Source organism: Oenanthe melanoleuca, chromosome 5 (genome assembly GCF_029582105.1).
Source record: "Oenanthe melanoleuca isolate GR-GAL-2019-014 chromosome 5, OMel1.0, whole genome shotgun sequence".
Lineage (NCBI taxonomy): Eukaryota > Metazoa > Chordata > Aves > Passeriformes > Muscicapidae > Oenanthe > Oenanthe melanoleuca.
The window spans coordinates 14,485,511-14,503,997 of record NC_079339.1 but is presented as its reverse complement, the minus strand read 5'-3'; the positions used below and the strand labels follow the sequence as shown (position 1 = coordinate 14,503,997).

At 43.6% G+C, this 18,487-nt stretch overlaps 1 protein-coding gene across 9 annotated transcripts in view; it reads left to right on the top strand.

The window, feature by feature from the left end:
- The first annotated feature begins 5,118 nt into the window (after nt 1-5,118).
- PTPN5 (protein tyrosine phosphatase non-receptor type 5) overlaps nt 5,119-18,487 on the top strand; it is a 74,257-nt gene continuing 60,888 nt past the window's right edge. For 3 of the 9 annotated variants that reach the window (XM_056493709.1, XM_056493704.1, XM_056493700.1), the window contains exon 1: nt 5,853-6,031. The gene's annotated coding sequence lies outside the window, so the exon portion shown is untranslated. Of the gene's footprint in view, nt 5,395-5,577; nt 5,812-5,852; nt 6,032-18,487 lie in introns of those variants that run through there. The other 6 variants (XM_056493707.1, XM_056493702.1, XM_056493708.1 and 3 more) reach the window with 5 other exon arrangements.

Genomic DNA, 18,487 nt, shown 5'->3' with positions numbered 1-18,487 from the left:
AGTGACCTCTATAAACAGTCTTAAGTTGAGCAGCTACCTAATACCAAAGGTCCCACAAACACCAGCTGCTCTTGGAAGTTTGTGTATTGTCTATTTTAGTTCCTGCTTTTAAGATTTACACATAAAATTATCTAAAGCTCTTGCACTTCTCATTATCAGACCATTTTCAAAATCAAACATTCTTACAGTGTCAGAGTTCTTGCTCTCTCCTGCAGCAAAGGTCTCTCATGCTGTCTCTCAGGGGGTCTGCAGGCCTGATCCCCTGAAAACCTCCTGCCATCAGTATACTTTTTGTCCTCAAACAAGGAATAGCAAGCTGCCATTCTGATTTCCTCTGAGCCATATGCTTCAGCATCTTGAAAGCATCCAAGCCAAGACTTCCTTTGCTTAGCGTGAACCTCTCAAATGAGATAACCTCACAGTCCTAATCTTATACTTCTGGATATTTTTATTTCTGACTTTTGTGCAAATTGAGGTTTATAACTCAAGAACAAATCATGCTCCCAAAGTTTTGAATCTGACCATGTTAACCTTTCACAGTGTGCATTTATCAAAATAGCTGCTGGTGACAAAGCTGAGAGGGGAAACCCCAGGGCATGCACCATATGGTGACAGGGACAGCAACAGAAATAGTAAGAAACAATAATTACTAAATAAACAATTCTTCACAGTTTCAAAATGGCTTTTCCAGGAAGTATTAATAACTCCTGGTTAATTCTTCCTTGTGACTACTTGGTTCTGAATAAACACATCTCTTTCTCAACTTTGGGGAAAGTTTTTTTTCCTCCTTCTGCCTTTTTTAACATTTGAAATATAAGTAGTATTACAGTAACCATGGTATCCTGATGACATAATGGTTACCATGAGAACAAAGCTGAAATAGTGTCATCAGAGCCCCTTCTCTCTGCTGTGTGTTGAGTTTTATATTTAATAGAGATGGCCAAACTGCTGCCTCCCATCCTGGCCAATTCTATCTGGCTTCATGGTTTCAAAGCTGATAAAAGCAGAGCTGCCCTATGCTGCTGCCTTCTGCCTTGGTACAGTTAGTTTTGCTTCAGGGCAGCTGTGCCACCAGCTTATAAGACAGGTCTGCATAGCAGCAGGTAAGAGAATAACTGTTGTAACAGATTCCCTCAGGACAGTGGCATTTGTCATGTGCCTTGGGCATCCTCCAGTATAGCCCTTGGCCATGAGTAAAATGGTGGTTCTTGGTCTCCATTTGCCAGACAAGCCAGATTTTAAATACTTTTTACTTAACTGTGCTGGAAGATTTCTTTGCTAGCTTGTACGGGGTCTCCCAGTACATGGTTGCCTATGGTCCAGTCCTGCAATTAGCTCTGCCCAGAGACTGCTCTGCACCCACAGAGGAATCCAGTGGCTACCACCAAAACACTATACCAGAGGGTAGCTACAGCTTCAGAAAAGTAAAAGTTATTCCCAGCTAGTTTCCTCAGAGAAGATCCTCTCTTTTACTGCAAGAACCGCTGGACATGACTCACTGCATATTGTTTGTTCATTTTGCTATATATATTTCCCAAATGCTATTTTAAGTTGCATTTCTCCCTTATGCTCCAAGTTTACTGCATGAAAACAACCCTCCAGTTTTAATTTCATATTTAACCAAAACAAATGTGGTGTGGCTCTGCTCACTTCAGTAAAGCTGTCTGGATTTGTATTCTGCATATAGATATAAGAAAGTTGGTCAGAGGGGAAGATGTGGAAGGTCCTACAAAACAAAGGGGCCAATGAAGCAGGCAGCATTTCATACAAAGCTCCCTGCATTCTGCCTGTGCTTCCACACCAACCCAATTCACTTCCTGCAGATGGTTCACATGCTTATTCTTCCTTCTCTAACCAGAATCCACTGCACAGACTCTTCCCAGAGATTCTGGCCATAACCTTTTCTGTCTGAAGAGGCCCAGCTCTCTCATCCATTCCTCAAAGGAGAGATGCTCCAGACCTTTGACCATCTTCATAGCCCTCCACTGGACTCACTCCAGGAGCTCCATGTCTCTGTTGTTCTGAGGAGCCCAGAGCTCAGCACAGTACCCCAGGTGAGCCTTCACCAGGGCTGAGCAGAGGGGCAGGATCACCTCCCTTGACCTGCTGGCAGTGCTCTTCCTAATGCCCCCAGGATACCATTGGCAACAGGAACACACTGATGGGTCATGGACAGCTTGTTGTTTACCAGGACCCCCAGATACTTCTCCACAGAGTTACTTCCCTGCAGATCAGCAGGGTCCAGCAGGTCAAACAGAAAATAAAACCCAAAGTGATTTAGAAACCAGATGGGTTAGATTTTTCAATTACTTTCTGGAGCATGAAATCAAATGGACGTAGACTAATAACAAGGGTACAAATACAGGAGCACATCAGCTTCAAATGTTACAAATTCTCACCTATTCTCACCTTAACCCTTACTAGAATCCTTAACAGCTGCTTCAGACACAGTATAGTGCAAATACTTCACTCTAAGCAAGGTCAGACTTTTATACAAAATTCACCAATAGCCTCTGTTCAACAGCTGCATCGGTGGGTGCCCTGAAATTATTTTTCTGAGCACTATTTCAAACCTGCCCCATCAGTTGTGCTTCACCCAAAGTTCAATCCTGATCCCAGCTGTAATCTTGAGTTGGGAACCTCTGCCTGCCCAGCAGGGAGCTGCTGCCAGAGTCAACACTGAAGTCCCTGGCTTGGCTGGCAATACACCCAGCTTGCTGGTCATTGAGTCTCCACTCTCTACCCTGTGTATGATGTTGGCCTCACCACAATCTCACACTTAAATCCTTACTAATTGTTTCATGGTGACAAAACACCAGAGCAAACCCAGGTTGCCACCAAGTTCATCATGCCCTCATAGCTCATTCATGTACTCAGTCCCAAATTCTGGCCCCTTTTTTTCTGAGACAATTTTAACAGCAACTAGGTGCCTGACCAATTCTATCATGTTCTCTGCAGAGTACAAGATACCCAAATTTTGTTATTCAAAATCAGTTCATGCAGATTTGGGATGTTTTTCAGTGAAATATTGCAGAGAACCACATGTGGTTTTAATGTCAGACCTGCTGCATTTTGGTATGCTCAAGAAGCAAAATGGTTTCTTAGAACAAAGCAGAGAAACCCTGCTGCCTCTCAGCTCTTCACTGCTGCCAGCCCCAAAATCCTGCAAAGCTACTGTGCACCCCACGGCAGTGAGAAATAAATGGCTGCTATGGTAGCTTGGAGCATTTGGACATAAGGAAAACTGATTCCATGATCTACTGCAGTGTTTCTGAACTCTCAGAGGAGGTCCCATCATAAGATGATGCCAGGTTTTCATAACACTGACTTTTGGAAGAGGAAACTGACCTAGTGCTGTAGTAACTGACAAGTTTGGTTTTGCCTTACATCAAACTGACTCACCCTGCTCTGATACCAACTCACAATTCTCTCTTAATTGGGAAAATCACTAGGATAGTGCTCACTGCCAGAATTCTGGGTCATAAAGTCATTCTCTGACTCAGAAGAAGGTTTACAACAGCTGTGGCAGTGATATGTACTGTAGGTGAGTCATGTTGAACTATTACCAAATACATAAGAACCTTATAAAACAAATACATAATACATGATACATTCTTTGTTCTATAGCAAAAGATTTGACAATGCTATATTGTCCACTCAGTTTTCAGGAATACTAAATTTAAAAAATGAAGCTCCTAAGACACTTCTCCCCACAGAAATCAAAAGCAGCTTTTTTTACATTCAGAGGCTAAAATTTTAGCTGATATAAATTTTCTGGCAGGCATTAAATTTGTGGAGGCATACTGGTTTAAAACAGAATGTGATTCTAGATTCATGGGACGAAACCCCATGTTTATTGATTATATAACTGCAAATGCAGATTGCAGCATGCAATGTATGTACCAGCATATAACAAAATTTCCCATGCATATTCAGAAGTAGAAACTGTTATTTTCAATTTAAATTTATGATATTTAAATAAATAAATACATACATTTGGGTGTTCAAATGAAGAACTCCAGTGAATAAAATCAAGAAAATACATAAAATATTAACTAAATGAATTAGTGATTTTCAGTGAACAGATAGTGAGTTAGCCACTTATTTTGTAGGCCCCCACTACCTGAACATTTAATGCTTTGACTGGGCAGTAAGGCTACTAAAACTAACACCACAAACCATACTCAACAATAGTCATGCCAAAGCACTGGGGACAACCTCTGTCCTCCAGCCAGAGATTGCAAAGTGTGTGTTTAACAAGTCACAAGCATTTTTTGGACAACGGATCTGAGGGAAAAAATCGATTACAAGGCTACACCACACTACCAGCTAATCACTGGGAAAACCAAGTGGGCTTTAAATGAATTTTGAGATTGCTTCCTCCCTCCTATTACTTCTGGATAAGAGTCCTAGTTCAGGTATTAGGTGCTGGGTTTTAATGAGCACAAAATGAATTGCCTTTGGTGAAGCAAAGTGGGTTTATAGATGAGGAACCAACCAGCAGTTGTGGCATCTCTAAGACCACAGTCGTGTCTCTGGCTTGAGACATCAGCCTTCCACCTTCTGCCCTGTGGGAACAAACGCAGCAGTGGCATCGCAGTGTCTTCAAGCGGCCTCTCGGCCGGCTCTGAGCAGAGATGCGGGGGGTGGGCTGGCAGTCAGAGACCGCCGGCCCCCCTCCCTCAGGAGCCCACAGCGGGGCTGGGGCTTCCCACAGCCGGGGGCTCCCCACAGCGCGGGGCCGGGAGCTCCCTCCCCACAGCCGAGGGCTCCCCACAGCCCCGGGCACAGGGCTCCCCACAGCGCGGGGCCGGGAGCTCCCTCCCCACAGCCGAGGGTTCCCCACAGCCCCGGGCACAGGGCTCCCCACAGCGCGGGGCTGGGTCTCCCCACAGCCGGGGGCTCCCTCCCCACAGCCCGGGGCCCGCCTGGGCCGGCCGGGCCCGCTGCCCCTCGGGCACCACGGCGGCAGCACTCCCGGGGGCCGGGCCGGCTGCTCCCGCTCGCTGCCTGGCTCTTTCATTCATGCTTTCTCCTTCGCCATCTCCCTCTCCGGCTGAGGGGAAACGGGAGCGCGCGTGGGCGGCCGCTGGAAGGCTCCCTGTCAGTCAAGCGGCCGAGCTGAAAAGGCGGCGAGCGAGGGAGAAGGAGGCAGAACAGCTTTCCCGGGGGAGGGGGTGGCTGTTGTCGGCTGCCAGCCTCGCAGCCTTTCCCGGGGGCATCTGCAGAGACGGGGTGGGGGGAAGGCGGGAGCGGTGTGGCACCGCAGACCTTTCCTGCCGCTCGTCACCTGTACCCCCCTCCCCACACACGCACCCAGCGGCGACGGGGCGGGGGCCAGCGGCTGCCTTGTCTGACGAGCACCGGGCGCAGGGTCCGTATCCCCGGCTGCCCGTACGTGTCTACCGGGGCAGCGGAGTGGGGCGAGCCCGGGGGGTGTCCGTGGGGCAGCGTGTGCCCCTCAGCTTCCCGCAGGACCGGGGAACTTCCTCAGGCTGAGGGGCGCTCCGTGGTGCAGGGGGCTGGCGAGGGGAGGCTCGGGGCAAGTTGCACGGTTTCGGGCGGGGGAGCGGCCCCGCAGCGGGCTGAGGTGGGCTGGCGCTCGGTACCGGCAGGGGAGGAGAGCGAGCGGTGCCGGCGGCAGGAACGGGGCTCTGGTGCAGCGGAGCCGGGGAAGAGCCCGCTGCCCCACCGCGCTGCAGAGCTGCCTTTGTGCTCCCTCCGCACCTGAGCGCCAGGCTGGGAGGGACGGCGCAGGTGGGGGCGGGCACGGCAGCAGCTGCGGCGCATCCCCGGAGCCGGGGCGGGGAGGTAAGGCGAGGCTGTGCCGTGCTGCGGCGGCCGCTCCCGGGGCTGCGGGGGGCGGCTGCACGCCGGGGGCTGCGCCTCCGGCCGGCGGCGGGGGCGGCGGGCAGGGCACGGCGCGTCCCTTGCTCGGCTTTTCTTGCAGCCGTTTCCCGTTTCGTCCTGCTGCGCTCAGAGAGATGCAACAGCGGCAGCCCGGTCCCCCGGGGAAGGACGGGGCTCGGAGGTGGGCGAGTGGCATCAGCCCGGCCGGTGCGCGGTGGGGATGCCGGGCGAGGGGCTGGGGTCGGGGGGAGCAGCCGGCGGTGCCCTGCCGGTCCCGCGGTGTCCGCGCAGCAGCCCGCCGAGCGCTGAGGCGGCCGCAGCCCGGCTCGTCCGGCGCCGCTCGCACCCCCGGGGCACCCGCAGGGCCCGGGCACGGCGGCGGCGAGCACAGGGCTGGGCTTTTCCCCCGTGTTCCCCCGCCACAGAACGCCGGGGTACGCGGAGCAGATGCCGGCGTACGCGCCCAGCGGACCTCGCTCGGGAAGGGCCGGGGGATTTGGGGGAGGCTGCTTTCGAGCCGGCACAGCCGGTAGTTAACTACCGGCTGCAGTTAAAATTTTAGTAGCAGCAACAGCTTTGCGATGCTTTCCGGGAATGCTGCTGCCTGGGAGCTGGTACTCCGGCGCTCTCTCCTAGATGGCAGTGCTGAGAGCAGGATAGCTGCCGGTGTAGGCAATAAAGTGCTGGGAATCTGGAGACCTGTGCAGGATTTTGGCAGAGTTATGGGTGGAATGGAACAGCACTCACATGTGCCCTTTGAGCTTATTTGAAATTAAGACAATTTTTTTCTTCAAACTTTACATATGGTTATCTTGTTATGCAATTGGGTTTCAGTGAGACTGTGATTGTTACGTTATGAGAGAAAGGAGAAACAAATTTAGTAGGTTAAGCCTTTTGTATTACACCGTTATTTACAAAGTTGCCGAGGTTCAGATTCAGCTCCTCTGGCTGCCACCTGGTTGGTAATGATTTACATCTGGTGGTCAGGTTCTGTGTTTGTTAGAGCAGCAAATCAGATTCAGATAAAATGTGGCTGCATTACCCTATTTTTTTTTTCTTCCAAAATGTTGTGTATACTGAGGAAGCATTTTTTAAAAATTTGATCACAGTGTTCTGTTAGTCAGTTTGAGATGATAACTTCCTTGTTGTATAAATTGTGCCGTTAATGGATCAAGTTCAAATCTCAGACAGACCCAGAGCTTACATTGATTTCAACACAAGTTGTGTGGTACATAGCAAGAGTGCTGAATTTTACTGTGTGGGATAGCTGAAGCAAATTTTCTCACTGCTTGCTCTACTTCCAGTTTGTTCCTTTGGTGTAGCAGAATGTAGTGATTTTGCCAATATTCTCATTGATATATTCGAGTTAGTGTTGTACATCTGAAGCCAAGGATAGTTCAGGAGCTCAAGACATGCCCATTGAGAGGGAAAATTAACCAGTTGACTTGAATGTGGATAAAATGAATGTGAGAACTCTTACTCTACATATGTGTACAATCATTCCAAATGTTCTCAGTAGGTATGTGCAGAAAGGTAAGCACATCACATTTAGTAGATTTATTCCTTTTGTTATATTGAACAGGCATTATTCTTTGTAGGATTGTGTTGTTGATTTGTTCAGGTTTTTTACTTCTTATTTAGCTGTATTATGGTTTAAGGGTTTTTAAAATGTTTGTCACTCCACTGCAGAAAGAGTTGCCAACTGGATGTCATGCATATAAAACTAGAACAAGAGCCTTTGAATAGCAAAACCATCAATTTAGTAACAATTTAGTGTGATAAATGGCAGAATGCACAAAAAGAATGCAAATCTGAACAATTATAGCATGCTTCTTTTTGGTATTAATATTGATTAAGTACAAAGCACAAAAGGCAAATAAACACATACAGCTTTTAAGTGCCTGAACTGGTTTGAAATGGAAGACCCATTTTCTGTGGGGTTTTTTTTGTGTTATGTGGCTTATGTTTTTTTTAAAAAGTGTGGGGTGGGGGAAAGATCAGAGAAGTTTTCACAAGCATTTCTTTTGTTTTCTGGTCTCAGAATTCCATTATGTAGCAGGATGATTTCCAGTATCTGCTTTCTCAGTATCTGGAAAGGCAGATGTTGCTGCAGCAGGAGCAATTACACTGATTTGCAGAACAGTAAAAAAAAAAAAAAAAAAAAATCTGTTCTTTCTGCCTCAGTCTAAAAAGGTCAGCCATGCAGCTCTGGTTTGGGCTTGTCAACAGGAAAGATGAGACAGGGAAGTTAAGCTTGTTCAACAAAGGGAGTGAAGTTATGTACAGTTAAGAAATTTCTGTTTCAGGAATAAAATGAGTAAGTTGGCCTAACAAACTGCACTGAAGAATTTCACCTGCTTGGCTTTCTCTCACAATTGTCCACAAGCCAACCCTTTCTGAAAGGCAAAGAGTTTTGCTAGGTTTGGTTGGTTGTTAGTTGCTTAAGCAGACCACTCTCCTTTGGAATGTTGGGTCCAAAGGCAGAAGAGGCAGTGGAGACTAGAGGCATGTAGGCTTCTGTAGAAGAGCCTTTCTTTCTTGTAGCTTTTCAAAAGGTGCACAACAGAATCCTATAACTGAGAATTTTGCTTTCACAGTTCTTTTTCATTTCCCTGCTTACCCTGTGTAGGCCACAGCAACATGTGACTGATGTGGCCCAAGATTCAATCTACGATAGGACCTGGCTTTGTAGTTTAAACTGATGCTTAGGGAGTTTATCTTGAAATTACAGAGATAATGTGTTTCTACTTTAGAAAATATTTGAGACTTCCTTGCAAAGAGAACATGCAAATGAAATTTAAGAACTGATTTGTACTAAAGCATCCTTAGCAGAATAAGGCCAGAAGAGATGCAGAGTATGTATCCATGTCACCACATAGAGAGCAAGCTATGATAAGTCAAGAAAGGAAAGGGTTTTGAACATCTCTGGAAGGCTACAGTGGTTTTTATCTCATGTTGGAGTTAATGTCCTTTGCAGGCTCCCCTCTTAATTCTACAGAACCAGACTGTCCTGTTCTTTTGAGCATATTAAAGAGCTAGTATGGTAATAATTAAGATCTTAGAAATCAGACTCAAGCTCCTGTGTTGTGAGAGTTCTGATCTGTGACAAGCTAGAATGCCAGCAAGTCATATGTTATTGATTTATGTCTTTTTTACTTAGTCCTTCCTTGTTTAGTGACCTGCTGCATGTAACCTGACTCCTAATCTCTTTGGGGCAGGAGCAGCCTTTCCTAACTTGTATCAGTAGGGCTCAGATCCTTGTTTGTAGCTCTAGGAGATGGATGTAATAGAAACTGGTACTCCTGGTTTAAGGTCATGAGTAGCTGCCAAAAATATTTAGTATTTTTAGGAGTTGGATTCCTGGCATAAATTTTTTTTTCTTGTTTGTTTTGTGATTCAGTAGCATATTTCATTTCATTCTGTGTTTTTCTTCTGTGTATGTGGGTAGACAGTGCTTTCTGTATTTTTTTATAGCAATTCTGTCCTGTGGACACAACTGCCTGTGCCAACAGGGACTAATTTTTGACACAAACTCACCCTTCAGGTATAAGCAACTTGCTTAAGTTACAGGGAGATTGTGAGCTCCCTTATCTATCATCAGATAAGTGCCTTTTGTTATTGCAGTATATAATAAAGCCACTTAGACCATCTTTTAGAAAAGAATTAAATATGTGAGGCTGGGCTCAAAGAGCATTGAGTACCAGCAAGAGTGAAAACTAAGTGTAATATATTTTATGTACATGCATTTGTTTAGGATGATGACTTTTTTTGTAATCCTGTGTGTGCAAACTTGTTACCTCCAGATGGGCCAGAGTTTCAGGCAGGTTTTGAAAGCTACAATGGGAAGTTACCAACCATTGAGGTGTGCAGAGCCTGCTCCTTGCTAGTTTTGACCACTGCCACACCCACAGCTAATGTGTCACCATCTAAACTGATGACTGTGTGGATTCACTGCTTCATCAAACTGCATAAGCTGTGACACAGGTAGTCTTAACTACACTGCTTTTTAAAAATCATTCAAATGTTACAGTCTGCATATCGCTAGAATGACTATCTACAGATCAGGTTTCATTAAAAGTGCTGAAGAGCACCCAGGACTCTGAAGGCAGCAGTTTTGTGCAAGATAAGAATGTTCCTTAAAGAAGCTGATGGAGGTAGAGTTCCTAGCAGACACCGACAGTATAAGATGTCACTGTAGTCTAGCCTGAAACTGTATGTCTACAGAACAATTGGATGTCCTTGAATTTGCAAGAAGTTTTTGCACTGAAGAAACTTAACAGTGTGTAAGAAACAGCTTTCAGGAGCCATGTAGATATGTTTGTTTCTATTCAGTTGCATTATTATGGCTATGGAACAGTTAGGTTTTTTCTACATGTAAGTGTGAATTGAAAAATTCTACATTAGAGGAAGAAATTTAATTTATCCTGGTGAACCTGTGTTCTGCACCTGTTAGTTCTGAATGACTTTTTTTCCAGAACTGCTTGTAAATGAACGAAATGGATGGTGTAAGCTGTACAACATCACTGGTTCCCAAGGAGTCTCTGTTCTAAAGCTGTTGGTGCACTTGCAGAAGGCTCTTTGAAACTTGCAGCTAACGAAGGTCAAAAAGTACTTGATGTAATTAAATATGCAAAATATCTCATAATGATTTCCATACCCTTGCAGAACTTTTTTTTAATCACTGAGGCCTTTTGTGACATAGGCTGCTCTCAGTAGAGAACAGGTAGGAAGTTGGGAGGCCAGGACACTAACACTGCATGTGATGCCCTGAAATACATTCCACAATTGTAACTACAATATTAAGTATAGACCCAACACAATTCTTGGCAGATAAATGGTTGATCACAGCTCTGGGGAAAAAACAATCACTGGATGTTTTAGTGGGCAAGTCCACTGGACTTAGATTTTTTCCTTTTCAAAACATGGAAGAATTTTATCTCTACCTAATATTTCCTTTCATCTTTGTTATACAATTTCTGTAAAAAACAACAAAATGGGGTTCTATTTGTATTTGTAAGTAGGCAGTTATCAAATGCTCTCATTCCTTTGTGACCCTGAGAGATGTGGGAGATGGATTTATTTAATTGGGAAATTGAGGGCTAATCTACATATGGAAATTCACAAACATTAGCATACCAAGCTTATTTTCTACACACATATGGCCCTTATGCAATCAGACTGAACTGGAAATGTATATGCCTGAATATTTGGAATGGCTATTCTGGTGTGTAGCCCCGTGTAGACAGACTCTTAGATTTGAATTAATATTGCAGGTGAAATCAAATCTAAACCTAAAGGAGAATAAAACAATGAAAAGACCCCTTTATCAGTGCAAGTAGAGATGTAGCAAGAGCACAAAGATCTTTGAGGTCATGTGCTTTGGCAAAAATACACATTTTCATCTGTGAATCCAGTATGAGAAGTTAAGGTTAAAAATCCTCCTAGATATCCACTCCTTAATTTGTTCTGTATATGTTGAGTGAACAGAATATTTTCAGTTTAGAGGAATACTTTGTATTTACAGCTGCAGGTGTTTCTTCAGGTAATGATGTGTCTTGTGTTACTAGTGCAGCAAAGTGACTCTGTGATGTTGGACTCAATCCTTGTTGGGTCCCTTCTAACTCAGAATATTCTGTGATAAACATTTGTTACTTTTTGAAATGCATGTTTACTGAAATCACAATTATATCTAGAAATCCCAGTGTCCCTAGATCCCAGGAGTTCTGTGTGTCTGGAGATGTCTTTATTCAAATGTGAGGGGTACAGATAAAGATAACTCACATTAAATGCTGTTCAGAATTAGATATTGAAAATTTGCATATGAATAGCACTACTGTGTAAAATCAAGTCAGTAAAATATAAAATTGTTTTAAATAATTGGTAAGGGAAGAGTAGACATGGGACAGTGGGGGCTATTGATGCAAAGGAACAAATGAGATGCTTGAAGGAAATTCTTTTTTAGAAAGAGTGAATTATTTGTTAAAAATCAGTAAGCACAAGTTTTGTTTCTCATGTCACACTCTGAAGTAATTGACAGTGGAGTATTTGCACGGTGGGACCACATCAGCCTGTGAGCTCATTGCAAAAATAGTCAAAAGACATATTACAACAAATTAAGTCTGGCTGGTGAGAAAATATTGCCTAAAACTGTGACTGAATTTAAATTGAAAAAGTTTTCTAAATTGAGGGGATATAATTTAGGATGTTTTGTTTACCTTCAGTTATTTAATTTTTTAACAACCTACCTGTATTGTTTCTGATTTTCTTAGAAGTAGACACTTGAAACTTTCACATTCTTAAAGACTGAACAGGACCATTTGTATTTACTACCATGAGGTTTGTGAACTACTCCATTATTGAAACTATAGCATACTACTTAGATTACTGCTTCATATATAGTTTAGTTGCCTTCTAATTTATCCTCTTAGCTTAATTCCCTTCTGATTTCACCTCTGAGTGAGAGTGGCTTAGATCAATTTAGGCAATGACTTCATTTGGACCAGTGTACACTTCACTTTCAAGATAATCTTTTTTTCCCCCCTGATTCTGCACTCCAGAAAATAGCAATCCTTGTGGTTTCTACCCTGAGACAAACATTTCATTTTTCCCTCTAGATAGTTGCTACTCCACTAGGAAACCATATTCTGTTCATAACACCAGTGTCATGAGCCTCTAATGGTATCCTAGAGCATGTTAGAAAATACAAATGTTGGCATTTGGTAAAGAACTTTTCTGGTTATTGTTGGATAACCAAAACCATTGGGGGAAAAAGCTGAGTTTTACACAGTGAGTGTATTTGTTCTGAATTTTATCTCTCAGTTGCTATAAATACTAACCATTTTCATAATAGATGACTCGCAGTCTGTAAAGCAGGTCATTCCAACTATTACCTTCTTTCTCCTCCTGCTATCCCAATGGCAGGAGATTTTTAGCAGCCAGCAGCATTGGAGGTGGATGTTGACCACTTCATGGATGCAAGATAAGGGAAAGGCTCCTCTGGGGTATAGGAAGCTTTGTGTCCTTTGGCAAGGCAGGATTTAAAAGGCCAAACCAACAGTTAGCTTGGGTTTTGTAGCCCCATTCTTGCCTCCCACCAGCTTGCCTGGAGCACAGCTTCACTTGACTTGTATGTAATGAGAGTTGCCAAGTGAACCTTAAAGGCATGGGGAGGACAACAGTTGAGGAGCTTCTTTGATTGAGAGAAGTCCAGAGGAGCAGAACGGCCTATTGGACCTGCTCACTGACCCCAGCTGGTCTCTGAAATTTGGGTTTTTACAAGCTGTCCATGGGTTGCAGATTGGCAGCTGTCACGTGCAGCTGTGGTGACAACACAAACAGCAGAAGCTTTCCCACACAGACACTCTGGAGACCTGTTCTTACAATTAGCTGTTGATCAGCTACTACTCAAAAAACAGGCTGCTGGATCTCCCTGGATGCTTTACATGTGTTTTGTTTTGCAGCTCATACTGGTGTCTTGGAGTTGACCAAAATTTTGGGATAATTAAGATATAGGCATGTACTCCAATAAAATGGTAAGGAAAGCAGTCCACTGCAGGCCTGCTAATGGCATTGAGAATCCACATGGGCTTGAGATTTCATTTTTCTCCACTCTTGCAAGATTTAGGTCATAATGTTTAGGTCAGGACACTCAGAAGCAAGCTAGGCCTCTTGATTCAGCCTCCCTAAGAGAGTGCTTGTTTCACCAGAGATGTTATTTGAAGCATTCTTGGATATGTGATATCACTTTTGAATTTACTGTCAGTTTACTGATATACACTTGCCTGTTTGGTTTGGTTTTTTTAATTGGTTTGTTTGTTTGGTTTTGTGTTTTAATACAGGTAAATAAAGTATGCCTAATATGCTTTGTTTTTTTTTCTAGCATTATCCAGAGATTCTGGGGGAGGGAATTCATTGTATTCATCAGGCAGTGCATTTTTTTTCTGGTGGTTCTGCAGAGTCCTTTTTTACTTTTAGGAACAGGGACTTGCTGCTTCCTTCCTGTACCTTGACTGGTTGAGTATGGCTAGGTTTGTTTATTTTCTTTTGCAGAATGCCTTCCATTTGGTACTCCAACAGCATCTGTTCCCTCATTTTCAGTATCAGTAGCAGTGTACATTATCACACTGGAGCTTGGCTGAAGTTCCTTCAGGAGCAGATCTCTCCCTTGCCAGTTGAGATCACTGCCACCATACCAATACCATGACTGAAGCCTCTGCTCCTTAAGTCTCAGAATAGCAAGCCAGAGAGGTGGAATAATTTAAGTAGTTGCCTTGTTTCATTCCTCTTCTAAACATGGAAATCGGAGCCTGCAAACATTCGTAAAATGAAACGTTGGCACAGATGTGGTAATTTCTGTGAAACTGCAGATGTGACTACTTTGTTATGAAACTTCTGGGAGCTTCAAGAATTATTGTAACAAATCTTGTGACTAAAAGGCATGTAATGGCTATTTTATTGTGTTGATGATTGCTTTTGCACTTCACACCCTGTTTGGAATGGTCACGTAGTTAAAATAGTTATTATTTTCTTTTAAATTAGAAGAGGACTTCTCTCATACTTGTGTGATGCCTGACTTGCACCAACAGACATAAGCTGAGTGCCCAAATGCTGTCTGTATTTCAGCCTCTTAGTTATTGCTTTAAACCTTGTTTTCAGATGGTGCTCTGCTCTCTGTGGTAATTTACTGCTAGCACATGTAAGATTCTCCATGCTATGTATATTTTCTAATGTCCCAAATTTCTGGATTATGTATATGGTCCCCAAAGCAGGCACTGACATTTGCTCTTTTATCCCATTTGAGCTTTTTACATCATGTACAACAGTGTATGAATTTATTAGGAAAAGCCATCATCCCTTTTGAATTTCCTATGAGCTCTCTAGCACTGTAACCCCTCAGACTCCTGGTTGGAAATGCTGTAGATTTTGAATGTAGTTTTGGCCATTGTCACAAATCTGTATGTTGCCAGTGGAGAGAAGATCACAAATGAAGATTCAGTGCTCTGAAGTTTTATAGTGATGCTAAATAATGAACCAGCAACTAAGCAACAATGTTTTATCTTTTGTAGTCTGTGCAACTCAGGACAATTTTCAGTCTGTTATCCATGAGTAGATTAGATTACATTATATTAGTTTAAATTGAGAGCTGTTGCTTTTTGTTAGCCCTGGGCATGACTTTAATGTTAAATTTACTAACTTTATTAAAGAGGGTTTTTTAACCCAAAAAAATGGTGCCAGAGGTAAGATATCGATGTAGGCATGATGCTGATTCCATTGTTTAGACAGAAGAACTTATTGTCCATGTATCCAGGATTTAGGAGAAGATTCTCTTCTTCTTGGCAAGCTTGTTTCAAAGTCCTGCTAATGCTAACTCTGGCTTCACTGTGTTCTGTCACAGTCTAGTGGCCTGGGATTTGTAAAGCTGTGCCTATGAGATTGCTGATTACACTGGGAAGAGAAAGCAGTCCAAAGCTAGCTGGAATAGTGTCTGCTGTCATTTGGGAATTTGCTTTATTAAGGCATCCAGCTTACTCCCTTGGTTGTTGATGCTGAACAGAAATTGAGAGTAGGTCTCTAAGCTAATTTATTGTCTGTCCTTGAAACCAGATGTTTATTCCAGTTTGGAATATAGAGTTTCATATCTGTGTCTACAAGCTTTTCTTCTTTCTTCTTTTCCTGGTTGATACCAATCTCTGCTGCTCTGTACATGGCTTCCACCCTGTCCATCTGTGTCTGTGACCTCTCCAGCCCAAGTGTCAGCTCCTGTAGCTCTATTTCTCTTCCTCTCAGAGCAGAGTAACCTTCTGCCTCAAAGGTTTCAGACCATAGAAGTACAAACTGCCCTCTTTGTCCACTACATCCTGTCAGATTAGCAGCTTCTGATTGATAGTGATATTGCCAAGTATGAAAGAAGCAGCTTTACCAGGAGCTGTGAAATCCCATGGTTATGAGGGACTTCATTGTGGGCTGAAATGAGTTGATGGCCACCACCACAGGATACATGAAAGTCATTTGCTTCAGTTTTTTGGTTTTTTTTTTTGTTCCTCTTCTACCACTGATAGCTAGGGACATCATTCTGATTCTGAGAACACAGCAGGTATTCAGAAACATCATCCTGATGTCCTGGAAAATGCCTCATTAATCCAGCCAGCCATTTTTTAGACCTTTTCCTATGATACTGAACTTAAGCATTGCACTTACCTGGTTGTAATTGCTAATTTTTGTCCTTGGTTGCTGCATGATTTTAGGAGCTGATGCTTTATAAATCACAAGCAGTAGAGATGAGCAGAAATCTGAGATCCTGCTAACATGTCAGGCTAGACAAAGCTGTGCTAATTCCTCTTTGCATTGTTTTTGGGCTGTTAATTGAGGATAATTCTGGATGCTTAATGCAATTTGTTTGAGGATTTCTAAACCTTTTCCTGGCAGACTCACTCAGTGACACTGGTTGATACAGGGAGTGGTTTTGAGGAAGCAAAGAGATTGGAAGGCAGAAGAAGTTGTTTCTCTTTTGTGTGCAGTGGTGCCTTGGAAAGCAAGAGCTGGAAAGGGTGAGAGAGTGATTGTTCCTATCCCCCTTTGCACCTTCACATTTGAAGAGTGTGATGCAGAAGCAGAGCTCTATCTGCTGATGTTCCCTTTCATGTGAGATAGCTCCTCAAAGAAGAGGGTCTTACATAAACTACTTTGCTGACCTGTGTTTCTGTGTATATGCAGTATCATGTCTGTGGACATGTTGTTAACTACTTCACTGAAAAGAAAAAGTGAAAAATCAAGTCAGTTTCAGGGCTGGAGAAAGTAAGCAACCCTTTTAGTTGGATGCAGGTCACAATTTCTAAGCAAGATTTAGCATCTTCAGAAAACTTGGACCACGATCACTTCAGACGTTACCCAAAATGAAGACTAATTTTTCCTCATGTTGAACTTGGATGGCAGAGGGAACAAGGTCAGACTATGTGGTGTTAGCTGGTAAGAAGGGAAGTTTCAAGGTCTGTCCACATATGCATAGGTATTTTTTTCTGTCTGAAAGGATTCTGATACTCAGCTGAGTGGCAAAAGCTGCTCTTCTGTTTTGGTTTGAAGTGGTGTCAAGGGAAGAGGAAAACACTGTTGGCAGCAGCTTCATTTGCTTTGAGCATTATGTCTGTCTGTTCCCTAGAGAACTCATTAATTTTTAAGGCAGTGGCAGCAATTGGCTAAATGGATACAGCAGTGATACCCTGAAGGATTGAGATAGTGCATTCATCCTTTTGGGATAAGCAGTTCTGCTTCCTTCAGAGATTGTGCGGCACCCCAAGATCACTGGGTCAGTCTAACGTGAGAAGGCAGCTGCTTAGTAAACAGGAAGATGCCATTTGGTATAATAATGGAAACAAGAAAACTGTTCTTTTTAGAGCGTTGTCTGCTCTCTGAATCCTCTTAAGTTTCATTTACCCTGCTAGTAAACTCCACTCCTTTGTAGAAAAGGGGTTTATGCAAGAAGGTCAGGCTCTTGCCTGATGGTTTATGTTGGGGAGACAAAAGTGTGTGAAAGACAAGATTCTGAGCTACACTGATTTCTCCTCAGTAATTGCTAGTCAGGATGAGTCTTGATTGTTGACTTGCAGGATCTTAATGTTGTGAATAGATAAGCTTTTCAAACCTGGATATGTTAAAGGTGGTCATATTTCAGGTACATGTATATATGGTTCTTTTGTAGCTTGTAATGTCCAAGTACTTAACAACCTAGGAACTGAGTTGTTGTACCCAACTTCCTTTCTAATAAAACTCATAGCAGACTTCCACTGCCTCCCAAGGCACAGCCTGGACTCTGAGAAACATGTGGCTTTTTAAAACGGGTAGGTGCTTCAAAGGGGCTGTAATTAAGTCTGAGATGGCAATAAGCAAGCAGGGGAGGCTGTGGCATGGCCCTGGAGCCCCAATACCTGTTTATTGTCACCTGTTACAAAGCCACAGTGCATGGGGCAGGATAAAATGGGGATCCTTGCATGAGCCACTGTTGGGGCTGGGGCTCATGAGTGGGACAGACCTGGCTGCAGCTGTGGCCTGAGGCACTCTGCAGGCAGGTCTTGGTTCATGAGCACAGCTGTGAAGGTAGCAGGAGTATTGAAGGATACAGAACATTTAGAGGCACTTAGGGCAGTGAAGGATGGAGGCAGTCAACTGATGGACCTCCATTTGGTACTGAAAGCACTTACTGGCTTTACTTTGAGCTTACCATCCTTACTTTTAACCCTCCTGGCCTTACTTGAGTACTGAGATGATTTAATGCAGATTTGGACGGTCATGAAGTGCCTGTCTGCCCTGTCCGTTCTATCAACAATGTCTAATGCTGCTTCTTCTCTACACTATTGCAATCCATTTCCAAGTCAGAAGTGTGCAGTCTGTTCCAGCTGATGGGGTTGGAAACTGTAGGGGCTCCAAATTGGATGCTATATAGCTTCTAGTTAAAAAAACAGTGCCAAGATACCGTGAAATACTCCACATATAAACATCAAGGGAGAGGGTAATGCTCCATCTAATGCAAATTATATTCAGTGTGTAAAGCTTCTTATATGTGCTATATATTTCATAGCATTTGGAAGTTTAGAGTGTTTATCTTCTGTGCCCTGGACTGTAAACATCATTGGCCATGTGATGG